The sequence below is a fragment of the Electrona antarctica genome (genome assembly GCF_951216825.1).
Source record: "Electrona antarctica genome assembly, chromosome: 4".
Lineage (NCBI taxonomy): Eukaryota > Metazoa > Chordata > Actinopteri > Myctophiformes > Myctophidae > Electrona > Electrona antarctica.
The window spans coordinates 14,725,984-14,732,163 of record NC_136809.1 but is presented as its reverse complement, the minus strand read 5'-3'; the positions used below and the strand labels follow the sequence as shown (position 1 = coordinate 14,732,163).

General features: G+C 41.3%; 1 long non-coding RNA gene across 1 annotated transcript; it reads left to right on the top strand.

Annotated features, from left to right (window-relative positions):
* Positions 1 to 703: 703 nt before the first annotated feature.
* LOC306921568 lies at positions 704 to 5,529 on the top strand. The gene is made up of 3 exons (XR_013789791.1): positions 704 to 826; positions 2,253 to 2,623; positions 5,456 to 5,529. It is a non-coding gene; the product is annotated as an uncharacterized lncRNA (long non-coding RNA).
* The last annotated feature ends 651 nt before the right edge of the window (positions 5,530 to 6,180 follow it).

Sequence of the window (6,180 nt, the reverse complement as noted above, 5' to 3'; positions counted from 1 at the left end):
TTTATAGAGGGACAGACAGTAGGCTCACATGAAATGGGGAGAGAGATGGGGGGGAAGACATCCGAACGTCAAACCCGCGGCACACTGCCAGACTGGATTGCCAGCCAAGGTGCCTGGACCACTGACGTTTTTATTTACTACAAAAGTGGTCTTACCCTTTAAACTTAAATGATGGAGAGTTGGTAACCAAATGGATGGACCCTTGATTTTTAACTCTTGAGGGCGTAACATGAACTTTGGTTTCATTTTACGCTCTCAAGAGTTAAATTATTGTTAAACATCTGCATTACTTAATTTACAAGAAGTCTACTCTACACAATTATAGAATGTAAAATAATTGTTATTTTCAACAACTACCACATCAATACAGCATGGAATTGTGGACATCTTATTCAATGACAATACAATATTCTAAGATCATCTAGATATCATCAAATGGTGGTCCGTGGCTTAAATGCACAATAAATAATGGACCTTTCTTGACATTAAAGGTTGAAAACCACTGCCCTGGGCCTAGAAAGTAGTACTAGAATTGGTAGACACTCCCTGAGCACTAAGCAGGCTTCAAGCGCGCTCTTTAAAACCTCCGGTAGCCACGCCCCCCTCCACTTGCACACACCTGCTGCAAACAGACAGACAGGAGCTCTCCTTAACTTGTGTTTGGAAATAAACAACTTATAATGTAACTTTACACCTCATGGAAGTTGAGTGGAGTAGTCTGAGTTGTTAGGAAGTGAAAACAGCTCAGTCACAAGTTGTGTGACAGTTTGAAAAATAAGTTATTCTTCATAACAAACTGCTTAGTCGATTTGTTTTTATTCTGCAGGTGAGTTAACTACCTATGGCTAATATGCTAAGCGTGCGTGTGTGTGTGTGCGTGCGTGCGTGCGCGTGTGTGCGTGTGTGTGTGAGAGAGAGAGACGGGGGATTAAACATAAAGGTGGTTGAAGTGCGGCCATAGCGGCGCGGTCTTGATACCGGAAGGTTCCCAGTTCGAATCAGCCGTCCGACACGTTAAAATTACCACCGTTGAAGTGCCCTTGAACAAGGCATTGAACCACTACGATGAAATGTGTTCTATGAGCAGGGCCTGGCTGGAAACAAGTTCTTGAGCTTAGCCCAGATACCCTGGGTAAATATAGATTTCATTTCATTTCATTTCATTTCAATGTTTTGTTTGGGGTGACACAGCACCAAATCCTTGCATAAAAACTGTTTACCAATGATTGAATTGAATTGAAAGTGAACAATGTGTTACAATCAGAATTGCACATCTAGATTTCTAGCTCTCAATTTATTCCAATGTCCAAAGTCCCCACAGCTTCCTTCCTAAAATGTATTATTCATCCGATATAAAACTAACATTATGTATATGTACAACTACGTATACTAGGCTGTGTTGTGAGTGACAGGATATAGGCTATACTGTATGTGAATGCTCCCTAGGAAATTGTCTCCTACGGACAATATTCATATACTGCAGCCTAGCCTACTAGGTTGTATGTTGTAACCTAGCCGCAATTTGCAACTCTAGATTTTTTTATAATGTGATGAATCTAGAGTTGCAATACCCTCCATTGACTCCCCACTCATCCAATTGCGTTTGCGATCTGCTTGTCTTAAACGACGTTAAACTCACCAACATTGCAGCTGTAGTCCAAGCTTGAATTATCCTCTTTCAATCTGCCGAGCTTGTTTTACATAAAAATCCACCGTAGACATGTTATGAGCTACTTTATGTCAAGACATCCTCTGCAGGTGATTCTTTTTCTAAGTGTTGCAGCTTGGAAGCACTCGTTTTCTATAACGGGTCGCGCTGCTGCCTCCTGCATTATGAGCAAATTCGAAACATTCGTACGCAGGGCCGTTCAGTGACTTACGACGAGTGCTTCCAAACTCCAGCACTTAGAAAAAGAATCACTTGCACAGAATTTCTTGACTTTCTTGAAAGTAGCTCATAACATGTCTACGGTGGATTTTTATGTAAAACAAGCTCGGCAGATTGAAAGAGGATAATTCAAGCTTGGACTAGTGAGTTTAACGTCGTTTAAGACAAGCAGATCGCAAACGCAATTGGATGAGTGGGGAGTCAATGGAGGGTATTGCAACTCTAGATTCATCCCATTATAAAAAAATCTAGAGTTGCAAATTGAGGCTAGTTGTAACCGGAAGGAAGGATGCAGTATTCGTATACAGGCTATGTATGTGCTTCTACTCAAAGCTTATGGTGTCTCTCTGAACCTGCTCCACAGGTACATGAGCCAGGGTGATGACCCCAGACACCCAAGCTCAACTTCTTCTCAGCCCTGAGTCCATTCTCCTGTGACATGTTGTGAATGCTGGACCCTAGAGCCTGCGCTAAATCCCTGACCCGTGCACTACACCAGAATGCTATGCGCAGTACTAAACATCCAAGGCTGAGTGAGAAGATGGCAGCCAGGAGAATGAGGCTGGTCGGTGCCATTGATACTGGGAGGAAAGTACTGGCCAGCTAGCCAGTACTACTACATCGGGAGGGTGGAGATGACAGGAACTGATTATGAACTGATCATGAACTCATGAACTCAGACATGAACTATCTCTCTATCCATGGGTTCCAAGTATAAGTAGAAGACGACTCAAGGTAGGAACTTTGTTTTTTGCTTCTTTGCTGCTGCTGCTGCTTGTGATGTATGCTGTGTGTTTACTAGTGTGATTCAAGCTGGTGTACTATAGAGCGGGGTGATCGGTTTATTTTTCAAACACAGTTCTTATATGAGGCGATCTAAAATCCCCCTATGGAGATTACAATGCAAATAAAAAGTACACAAACCTGTGGACTGACGCCCTCTACTGACAGTGACGTCAGGACTTCGGTGCTCTATTACTGTCATTTTAGGACCCAATGACTGGGTAGCAATGAAACTTATTCGGTAACTGTTTCTGGCTCTGGAATTGAATGCTGAATCTACAGTTAGTATGTTGAGTTTTATCTGCCGTTGAAGGTATGCGAGTTGTAACAGGGAACAGTATGTGTATGTTGATCACTTCAATAATGAGTGAATTTGCTATTTCTTTTTGGTTCGAGCTAGAGGTTTTGGGCTTTGACAGTCAATTTAAGACTGATAAACAGTACGTTATATATGTGTTCTGTTGTGGTTGCTGAAATTTGTTGTGAGTTATTGTGACAGGGTGGCTTTATTGGTTCATGACTGGCATGGTGGAAAAGAATGTCTCTATGTAGGCTCTTTCTTTCTTTCTTTCTTTCTTTCTTTCTTTCTTTCTTTCTTTGGGTGTCCCGTTTGGTCCATTGTTTTTTAAAACGAAGTGGGCACAGAAGAGAACTGAGGATAGAACTGACCTATGCATAGGGGCAGCGGTGGCCGAACGGATTGCGGAGCGGTCTTGATACCGGAAGGTCGCCAGTTCGAATCAGCGGTCCGACACGTTAAAATTACCACCGCTGAAGTGCCCTTGAGCAAGGCATTGAACCACTACCATGAAATGTTCTATGAGCAGGGCCTGGCTGGAAACAAGTTCTTGAGCTTAGCCCAGATACCCTGGGTAAATATAGTAACTTTGCTTTAACTTTGCTTTGTATAGCAGCACTATGCGACATGCATATTTCATGTTTTATTTAAATATCTGTCATGTTTGGTGTTCAACGCGGTTAGCATTTTACCCTCACAGACAGACAGTCTTCTGTCGTGTGCTACATAAGACTTTAACCAGATTCTGTAGTCTGTCATAAATTAGCATACCTCTTAGCAAGCTGTCATTAAAAAATTATAAGAAAACAAATCAAGGCTTTCCTGCATAAATGTTTAATTGTTCGTTTGTTCTACCAGGAAGGCCTAGACATCTATTTTACAACAGACATCTGGCCAAGATAGCAGACATATAAAAGCAAAACGCAAATAAAAATCACGCCATATTAAAATTCAACATTATATTTAAAAAGAAAATCCATAATAAAACATTTAAAAACATCTATTGAAACTGTGGCCTCCCAGGGAAAACAACCACATGACTCCATGACCACATCCTTCATGATCCTTTATGATGCCCTTAAATTCATGCATATTCAGATATAACTGTAAATGTCTGATGTGTCTAATGTGTCTAATGGGAAACCAGGAAACCTGTGGCTAGATAATCCGTGAAGCAGTCCTCCCACTGTGAAAAAGATAAAAATTATATCAATCACTCATAACGGCATTAAAAGGTTTGTGAGTGCCTGTGGTTGTGTTGTATGTAGCTAAACACAAAGCTTTTAGTATACTGTGCATAATTATTGTATAATGTCCATTATATTTTATAGTTGTGGAGATGAGGAGCTGATTGTTTAGGCTACGTCTGTTTCCACATCGTAGATATTACCACTCCAGTTTTTCATTCCAGTGCAGTTTGCAATAAATAGAACTGTTATTACTTGGTTGCTTTTTTATCATAAAAAAGTGCCAACTCTAAACATTAATCGTGTTTTTGTGGCCGTAATTATACAGTAGGACTGGGTCGTTAGCAGTGTCAGCAAAGTGTGATGTTTGGTGGACCACCAATGTATTACTTCATTGTACTGTACTGTACTGTACTGTACTGTACTGTACTGTACTGTACTGTACTGTACTGTACTGTACTGTACTGTACTGTAGTGCTGCACGATTCTTCCTCCACAAGAATTGAGATCATGATTCTCACACGATTATATATTTTTCCATAAAAACATTTATTACAAACAAAAACACAAGAGTAAATAAAATGAATTGGACAGCTAACTAGTGCTGCACGATTCTTTACGATTCTTCACAAAATGAGATATCATAGGTTTCTGACTCTGAATCTAGATCTCGATCATTACCTGTGAATGTGCCCACCAGAGGGTGCTGAAAACACAGACGCAGACAAACCAAAAACAAGCTTGGGATGAAACACAGACACAAATGAAAGATGATGTACTCACCTAGGCAGTACACCGATGCTCTGATGTTGAGACTGATGGTATACAGAATTTCCATTGCCTGCTAATTTTATAGCCAATGTTGCACTATACTAGTGCATAGATACACAGGCACCCACACACACACACACACACACACACACACACACACACACACACACACACACACACACACACACACACGTGCGTGCGTGTAACTACATACCTCGTGGATAAGGTTCATTCCTTGTTTTGGAGTTGCCAGCCGACTAAGACAGAACATTTGCCAGCCACTTATCCACCTCCCAGCCTTTATGAAATGACTTCAGTCCTGTCCCTGTCTCCCTCCGTCTATAAAGCCATCTATCAAGTCTCATTCATCTATTCCTTCCCTTTACCCACCACCCTCTCTTTCCTTCCTTTCATCAGTCCCTCCATACATCATCCACTCTTCCATCCATCCGTGCTCGCTTCTTTCACTCATCCATCCACACATGTAAGTGCTTGAACTGTTTTCTGTTGTGTTTCTATTTCATACAGACTTGTGTGCGTTTCTCACACTGATGTGCTGCCAGCTGTGATGAAGGGTGAGAAATAAAATGGATGAAAAGGGGAACTGTCATCATGTTTTTCTTCTACTCTTGTATCCCAAATATGTCGTCTCTTGCTCAAACATAATTATAACCAGAGGCAGTTATAACAGGGGAGGTCTACAATGGGTTATGGATGATCGCTGTTCAATGCTAAGAAAGCAGAGCTGTCTGCATGGTCTCTAAAATAATATAATATAGCCCTTCGTACCTTTTTGCAGGCCATTTTGTTTTTAACTCGGTATACCTTACAGTACCATGAGGGCAAACATATTAATCATGGGTGGCCTGTGAGATGATGAGAGAAATGACTCCAACCATTCTCTGCGGCCAGCTATACCAACCCAGAGAACAGATCTATTCATCAACCCCAAACACTCTACAAGGGAATGCCAAATTTTGTGTTATCGTCTAGTAATTTTAACCCAGAACATTTTTCTGTTTGTCCTAATTTGGGGAGCTGGATTGTTTTCTCAGCAGCCCAGAAGATAAAGCCAGACGTAGGGTCGGCTGGACGGGAGTGTGTGTGCATGGACTGGCTTGTCAGATTGATGTATCATAGCTCACTGTTCCAAGTATATCCGAGCCATGTCTGCTTGCCATTACATCCACTCTACTTTGTTTTCAGAGGTAAAAATAAGAAACATTGCCCCCACCTTTTACATTCCAAGTGCA